Below are 9,307 nucleotides of genomic sequence, written 5' to 3' on the forward strand. Positions count from 1 at the left end.
ATGTGACATTGTTGTACCTATGGGACCTCTGGAGTCCTGCTGATGTCATAGGTTATGTGCTTAGGTACTAATTTCAAGGTCAGCATTTTGATAGGGTCTATAGGAATTGGACTCAACTCAATAGCAGTGGGTTTACCCATCAAATCAATGCTGACTTATAGCAACCCCATAGGGCAGAGTAGAACTGCTCCCTAGGGTTTCTACAGCTACTGGGGTGCCGTCCCAAGAGCCTACTATATTAAAATGTTGGAGCGTGTACAATGGTCCTAATAACAAATCAGGGCTGATGTGTGATCCACATCAAAACATTATTATGATTACTGTATTATTGGCTTGATGTGGTTTTAATGCATCTGGAAGTGTCTTTAATGTTTTTATACATACAAAAGTATGCTATCTACCATGTGAGGAGGCTTCAAAAAGATGGTGGGAAAATTACAATATCTTTTCATTCTATTTTCCATGAACATTTTGAAGCCTCTTGACGAATTGACATTGAAATACTAATAGGAAGAGAACTCCTTCGTAATTCAGGGACTTCAAGTGCCCCTGTAAACTTCAACTGCTAACCAAAAGGTCGGCTACTCAACAACCCATTAGCCGCTCCTTTGGCAAAAAATGAGGCTGCCTACTTCTGTAAAGCTTTATAGCCTCAGAACCCTCTGTTGGGGAAATGTGCATTGGGATTGAGTGGTGGCGGCGGGCTGTATGGCCCAATAGGGAATTCAGAAGAATGACCATCAGCCTTCATCACTACTCTTTGGTTGTTGTCCGTTTTTTGTTTGTTTGTTTTTTTCTTAAAAAATAATAAAATTATCTTATCAAAAAAAAATTCTTCCTGCCTCTATAAAGAAAATCAATAATAAAAGACGAATCAAGCTTCAGAAGCTACAGAAAGCAGATACATACAAAGTAAGAAAAGTGTTAAATATTAATTCAGTCGTTTCATTCCAGTCTAACGGCAACTTAATGAATTAATAATAAGTATAAAAATGAGCAGGGCTTGGGGGAAGTAGAGGGGCATCAAATAAAGAGACTTTTTAAATGGCCGTTGTTGTTGTTGTTGTTGTTGTTGTTGTTAGGTGCCATCGAGCCGGTTCCAACCCGTAGCGGCAGCCTGATGCACAGCGGAACAAAACCCTGCCGGCCTGCGCCACCCTCACCATTGCTCCTGTGCCTGCGCCCGTCCTTGCAGCCTCTGTGTCCGTCCATCTGTCCATCTCGCGGAAGGCCTTCCTCTCCTTCGCCGCCCCTCCACTCTCCCAAGCATGAGGTCCTTCCTCAGAGACTGGTCGCTCCTGACAATACGCCCAAATGTATGTAAGACGAAGTCTTGCTGTTCTTGCCTCTAAGAAGCACTCTCGCTATACTTCTTCAAAGACAGATTTGTTTGTCCTTTTAGCAGTCCATAGTACTTTCAATAGTCTTCTCCAGCACGATTCAAATGCATCGATTTTTTCAAAGGCTAAATAATAGTGTTAGTAGCTTAACCTCCAATTGGTAACAGGAGTGTCTTGGGAAGCTGTTTTCCAGTTATTATTATGAGATATGTGATGACTTTTAAGTCTGTACCCATAGATGTATGTATGTATGTATGTCTCATAGATTCAACCACCTAAACGTATTGCCCCCAAATGGTAGGAGGAGGTATAAAGGCAAGAGAATTTTATTCTTCTGAAGCTACTTTCAAGAAGAACACAGCCAAGCATAAGAGTAGTTATTATCGGTCTCTGTGAGAGACTATCTTGTCCCCCTGCCTTTGTCCCCTGAGCTCATGCTTCAGGTTCCTTGCAGCTTCCAGAGGAATCCCCTTACATCTCAGTGGCGCCTTACCTCAAGCCTCTGTCTCTCCATCTAGAGAGGTTTCTGGACTCACGAGTGCGCTCAGTGCACGTGTAGGGCAAGTTCGCAGTGCCAGGGATATAATGGCCCGGGAATCAATATAGGATGAAAGTTGGGAGATAAACACCCAGCTTCCTCGCCCCTCAAGGGATCATCCTGCAGTTTGTCTTATGCCAATTTTCACTCGAACGCCCTGGAAGGGAAATGCACTGGGTTTTCTTCTTCGCTTACTTCATTCCTCTATACTTCCTGGAATCACCTACCAAGTAAATGGCTTGTCCCCAAATTCTTCTTCTTTGCAGGGTTCGCTTTGAGGAGAAAAAGACAGTACCCTTTCTTGTAGTCTTTATGTTTTCTTTATCACATACTTTCACATAGAAAGCAAAATCCATTCCCAGCCCTGTATCCTTCATAGTAACGATTCTCCTTTTCAAAGGGTCTTTGGGGTGTTTGTCTGGCGGCAGCCTGTGAAGTCTGTCTTGAGTCATAGGCAGGCCAGTCACTCCGTCTAGGGGGTCCCTGGGAACATGAGCACAGCCTTTGGTTTCTTTATACTGGAATGGGGAGTGGGAGGAACTGTGCTCTGCAAAGAAAGAGCACGAGGCTCTCAGTATCAAGGGGCAGATGACCCAACAATCAAGGTAAGCAAAGGTTTACTCGTGTTTACCCTGCTTACTGGATACTCTGCTCCTGTTAAAGATTACAAATTTGATCGCTTCTCAGCCTTTTGGCTAAGATCAAGTATAAGATTACAAATTTGAAAAGAGGCTTTGGTTTTTCTAGGAAGATGCTGTAGAGTAGAGAGAGAGAGAGAGAGAGAGAGGCAGGTGCCAGCCACACTGTGTTAGGCTGGGATATTTAGAGAAACAAACAAGCGACACTCATCTATGTATCAGAAAGAACGTTATATTAGGAAGCAATTTTACATCAAGAAGTCACCACCGCCCAGTCTCACCCAAGTCCGTAGGTCTGATGCTAGCTGGGCCCTCTTCAGACTCACGGAACGCAGGCTGAGATGCAGGAAAAGGGGAAGCAGGATGCAGGGGCATCACAGGCCAGGGGGTGAAGAGTCTCCTGGACCCAAGGTCAGTGGAAGCCCGTCAGGGTGCAGAGAGCTCTCAAGCTTGGGGGGCCTGCATGGGATCACCCCTGAGGATAGACACAGAGTCCCAGGGAAGTCCTAGCAAGGAGGAAGGTGCAGTAGCAGAGAGAAGCCGTTCCCAGAGTCCTTCACTAGTCTGCAAAAGGAAACACCCCCAATGAGGTGTCATCAAGCTACTACTTGATTGACAGGTTTGACTCCACCCCGAGCCAGGTGTGTCTAGCTGACAAAAAATCATCCAACTACCACACGTACCTGGAAGTCAAATCTGTGATGTGGTAAAAATGTTCACTGTTGATTAGTAAATAAGCACAAGTAAGCCCATATTTATTTTTCTTATTGGATAACTCAATGTGTTAGTCTGTGTACTTTAGAGAAACAAATCCACAGAAACTCATGTATAAGAGAGAGTTAAGTGCACATCAAAGAAAACATCCCAACCCAGTGCTGCCAAAACCCACAAGTCCAACACTAACCCCTATGTCCGACACCGATCCACAAAGTCCTCCTCCATCTCACAAAACACACGCAAGGATGCCGACTGCAGGAGGGAAGCTGAGTCAGTGAGCGTGTAAGCATCTCAGCACTGACAGAGATCTCCACACGGCTCCTCCAGCACCCAGGGCTGCATCGGGGTAAGTCCATGTGGCTTCTCCTCAGGGATGTCTTGCAGAAAGTGAGCTTTGCCAGTTGAGGCAGGGAACTGGCTAAGGTAACTCCACCCTGGTCTGACCATCAGAAAACAAGAGACCCAAGAACTAGAAAGGCAAGGTTCACGGAGCCATTTATCCCTCTGCCCTTCAATTAACCCCACATGTGTTTATTGGCCAGGTTAGCACAATAGACTAACTAACTCAGCACCTGTGGTGCTGTACGCTAGGTGTTGGGCAACTAACTACAAGGTTGGCCGTTCGAGTTCACCAACTGCCCCCAAAGCTGTTTCCAAAACATTTAGAGTCTCATAAAGTCTATGTAGGACTGCAATGAGTCAACCTGGACTTGATGGCCAATGCCTTGAATTCAGGCTCTTATAATCCAGGCACAAAGTCACCCACTTTGTGCTATTTCATTACCACAACACTGGGACAACTAAGAAAGGATCAAAATGCAGGAAACCACAGCACATTCTTAACTTTAAAATTAGATGTCACTGCGTCATGGTGAAAGTTTACACAGCAAATTGGGTTCCCGTTTAATAATGTCTGTTTGGTCCACCAAATAATGTCTATGTTTAATAATGTCTATGTTTGGTCAACCATTCATCAAACGTATTGAACTGTGGTGAGTTACGTTTTGCTGTGATACTGGAAGTTACAGGATCAGTATTTAAAATACCAGTCAGCTCAGTCATGGTGAACAGGTTTCAGCAGAGATTCCAGACTAAGCACACACCAGAATGAAGGAATAGGTGATCTATTAGCCACTGAAAACTTTGGACACAGAAGCGCAGCTGAAACTTGTCGTACACAGTGCCGGACGTCATGTCGGAAGGCACTTAAATACCACTGGGGAAGAGGTGCCTTCTCAAAGCAGAATTGACTTTAATGATGTGCCACGCTTTGGGGACCTTCCCCTGTTGGTGGGGCAGGACTTAACCTCACAAGAAAGAGCTCCAAATATCCATTAATATTAAGAACATGGAATGTACAAAGTATGAATCTAGGAAATTTTGAAGCTGTCAGAAATGAAATGGAATTCATAAAGATAAGTATTCTAGGAAGCGGTGAGTTGAAATGGATTGGCATTGGCCACGTTGAACTAGACGATCATGTGGTTTACTATGCTGGGAATGACAAATTCAGGAAGAAGGGAAACAGGGAGGAAGCAGGAAATGTGGAGGTACGTTGAAGGCATTCTGATGGCTGAGTTGAAATACAATGTGAATAAATGGTTAACTGCAAAACTGACGGCCTACTCTGTCGACCTTTACCCAACTCACAATAAAAAGTTGAAAAAATGTACAGGCTCAGTAATGTAATGGAACAGTTCTACTGTGTCCTGTTTGTCTCCGTACATTGGCATTGACCAAATGGCAGCATGTTGGGTACGATATTGGGTAAATCACATACTTTCTTTGACTATGAATCTAAAATTGAACTCGGTCATCTCTAAAATTAAAGATAATACATTTCCATACATACTAATGAATTAATTATGGACGAAATGAAATACGTTAGTTAAAATGCCTCGACTGCTCTCTGGCATGTAGTACATGTTCCATACATTTTAATTGGGACAATAATCATAATAATTTTATCTAATATTCATGTCTTTTATGTTATTGACTGAAAATTGATGAAAAGCTAACATTTCTGAACTCAACTCCCCTTTACTTAAAAAGTTAATTTTACCTTTCTGCAAATTCATGAGGTCAAAGTACTATAATAATCTTAGGCAAATCACCCCTCTCAGCTAGATCTGGTTGCCAATTCCATATAAATTACTTACATATACCCGAATGGATATGTTTTTAAACTGATGATAGACTCATACTACACGATGCTTTTTATTATTGTATTTCTTATATATTTAAATATATAAAATAAAGCAATTCAAATGTCTTTATACAATGACTATGAATATCACTTGCTTGCCAATTTTTATACTGCATACTTAAACTTTTTTGTGTGCAATCATTGCCACTAGAATAGACCTAGGTTGTCAGTGATTAAGACTGCTCTTGAAGCTTTTGTTCTTATCTTGATTTGTATTACATAAGGTATATTCTTTCAGTACTTACCAATAAAACTCTTTTTTGTTATTCGTAATTGGGAATTAATACCTGCATCATATCATTCCATAGTTCAATCACGTCCAGCAGAATTGTACACTTGCTACCACAATGAGTTTCCACACATTTCTTATCTACATGGGCGCCTTGACATGGTCGCCCCCTCCCCGTGTCACCACCACTGTGCTCCCCTCCCCTGGAGCCCCTTCTTTTACTTGCTGTCTCTATAGGGTCGTCGATCCTGCATTTCATATAGCAATAAATGAAAAACATATAACACACCGTCAAGAGGTGCCCCCCAATGACCTAACTCCTCTCATATGCACCGCCCCGCCTAATATGTACAAACCCCCTAATGTTGGGGAACAGTTCTACCATGTCCTGTATGTCTCTATGAATTGGTATTTACTCCCTAATATGTAAAAACACCAAACAAAACCACACAAACCAAAATTACAGACACTTTTGGAAACCAGATCAGGTCCAGCACGCATCACAGGGGAGATGGACTGAAAACATTTTAACTGTTCAGGTCAAATGTATGCCTTTGATCCTCTATACTCCACTCACTCACGCACTGTTTAGTAACCCCTTCTCTCCAGCCCCTCACCCGTGGGGAGAAGGAATTCATAGGTGGCTTATTTCCTATGTGGTTCCACAAATGGACTTGGGACAGCCTTCTGCCACCCAGATTCTCACACGTTAGGCTCTGATACTAATCCCGCCTTCGACTTCCAATTATCTGCTTCACCTCGGTGACTGACGATGGCGTGCTTCTTCCATGAGGACTTAGTGGACATCTCATTTAGATGGCTGCGTGTTTGGAGACAAGCTTTAAGATCCAGGTGCTATTTTATCTAATAGGCAAGCATTTTCTTCACCACTTTTGCTATAGCACCTGTCTCCTCTATGTTACTTTCCTAAGGATGAGTATCCAGCAGGGTCATGATGTAAGAACAAATCGTTCTTAAGTTGGAGCTAGAATTTAGTAAGCCCAAAACCCATGCCTGGATCTATGATTTTGTTATTGTTGTTGTTTTTATTTATTATTACTTGGGCATTAACATACATACATGTCATGTCATTGCATCGTTCAATCCCATCAGGCATAATTGTACCATCGCTTCCCAAATCAGTTTCCAAACATACTGTTTCTTCCTGGTTTCCTTGACATCATCTCTCTTTTACCTCCCTCGCCCCTCCTAAACAGCCCACCCCCTTGAAATCTTTGTTCTACTTGCTATTCCCATAGGTGCATGAATCCTGGCCTTCATTTACTGAAAATCAGAAAAACATATATCACAACTTCAAGAGGGTAACCCCCAATGACATAGCACCTCTGAGATACACCCTAATATAAACAAATAAAACAGAATGACTGTCACAGGTTTGCTAGAATAATACATTGATGTAGCAAAACCCATTTGACAGCCTACTAACAGCTCATCAATCATGGTGCAACTTTCTTCTGCTTCCTTAGACACCATCTATTTTCTGACTTAAGCCCTCAAGTTCTAGGTACATCTAAGGGAGAGTCCACTTCACCCAGTGGAGTTCCCGAGTGGGCTCCCAAGTGCAGCCTCTGGAGAATGCTGTGCACCTTGAAGATCCAGGATTCAGTGTCCCAGCACACCCCGACGCCAGACCAGGGTCCCGGGATACATTAAGACACCCGGGTCAATGGGTCCATCCAGTGCATATCACCAAAGGCCCCCCTGCCTCTGGATCCCCCAAAGCATTTCCAGACCTTCTTCCCCACACCTGGAAGTCAGGCCTCCCTCTTTTTCAACTAGCAGATAGGCCTTTGTGTTCCCCCACGTGTTTGCTCCTTTCCCTCTCCTGCACTGTTCATCCCATGTGTATCCCTCCTGCCTCTGTCTGCTTGTCTGGCGGGACCTCATCACAAATTTACATGTCAGCATCTTCCCTGCCACGCCCTCGGACCATTTGATCTCAGATGATGTGAGGCACCCTCTGGCCTAATGACCTCAAAATACTTACCCAGAGCAGATGGTGTATGGTCCATTGGCACCGCTCAGTCTCTCTACCAGGCTGTCTGGCCCCCTGACCAGCAGACTGGATGCTGTACAAGTCTGAGCTTGTGCCCCTTTTGTTGCTTGTCCCTACAGCAGTGGATACATATGGTATTTGTCCTTTGTGCTTGAATAACTTCACTCAGCATAATATCTTCTAGATCCCTCCACATGTTGAAGTGTTTCCTGGTTTCATGGCTGTTTTTTAGGGATGTGTAGTATTCCATTGTGTGTCTGTACCAGCGTTTCTTTATTCAATCAGACACTGTTGGGAATTTAGGCTGTTTCCTGTTTCTTGCTATTGTGAACTGTGCTGCAATAAACATGGGGGAGAAGTGTCTGCTAATTAACCTGCCTTTTAATTCCTTTGGGTCTATGCCCAGCAATGGTACCGCTGGATCATATGGTATTTCAATTGTCATCTGTTTCAGGCATCACTATATCGTCTGTACATACTGGAAGCCCACCTGCAGTGGATGCGAGTTTCAATCTCACCACACCCTCTGCAGCTTTTGTTGTTCTCAGTTGCAATATAACTTTTGACTAAGAATTTAATCAGTGCTACAGAATGCCCCTAACATTCTTGATACTAAAAAGTTTATTATCTGGGGTTGGTGATTCTGTATTGTGGATAAGTAGGCTGTACGCGGTGCATGTGCGTGTCTGTGGTGAAGTGAAGCCACCCCGGCTCTTCTATCCCTGTCTTTGTAGCTCCCACCAAATGGTCGGATGAGGCCATGTAAACAGTGTGTGTTAAACACCGAGAGAGGACATTGGTTAATTTTCCCATTCCAATGGGCACATAAGTGAGCCATCTCAAAAGCAAGAAGAGAGGGAATCCCATGAGCATCAAGAAAGAAGAGCTACCAGTGGGGCATGGGCAAGAGCCCTGTCTGAAGTGGCAGAAGCAGCGGGGCCCCAGAGACTGCAGCACTGACACCTGGAGACCATGAGCCAGAGCAGGGGAACAGCACCAAATCGTGAGAGAGAGTCGTGGACTTCCCCGCCCACAGAACAGGGCAGAACCCAAGGCACCATGTGGCTGAGAGACCCAGGACTGGAGAGAACCACCCTCGCCAACATGGTTGAGAAGAGGCATTGCTGACAAAAGAATGGCACCGTTATCATTTTGAAACTTCCCAGCTGCCCTAATAAATTCCACAGTCATGACTATCGTCTGTGATTTCTGTGTGGCAGTTGCAGCAAATGATTGAACCCAACAGAAAAGCGAAGTACCACGGGAGGGATGATTGGTGTCCGACTTGGGTAAAGAAAGACGGAGGTGGAACCTGCCTGCCCTCCACCTTGTGGAGCTGGCCTGGCGCTGCCGTGGACTTGGATTCTCCTTCCTTTGTGTAGCCAGAGGAAGACAGGCGTGGGTCCTTGACAATCTTTCATACAGGGTCCCAGCTTGCTATCCAATTTGTACGGCACAAGAGTGATCGCACTCACCATGTGGCTGGCTTCTGCGCCTTGGGAATAAAAATAAGTACTGTTACATCATCCCAACCCAAAACTGCACCGTTGTCAAGTCGATTCCAACTTCCAGTGACCCTGTCAGACCAGCAGGCACTGCTGCCCCTGGGAGTTTCCAAGACT

The sequence above is a fragment of the Echinops telfairi genome, unplaced genomic scaffold (genome assembly GCF_000313985.2).
Source record: "Echinops telfairi isolate 266 unplaced genomic scaffold, ASM31398v2 ScPeMD7_443;HRSCAF=831, whole genome shotgun sequence".
Taxonomy (NCBI): domain Eukaryota; kingdom Metazoa; phylum Chordata; class Mammalia; order Afrosoricida; family Tenrecidae; genus Echinops; species Echinops telfairi.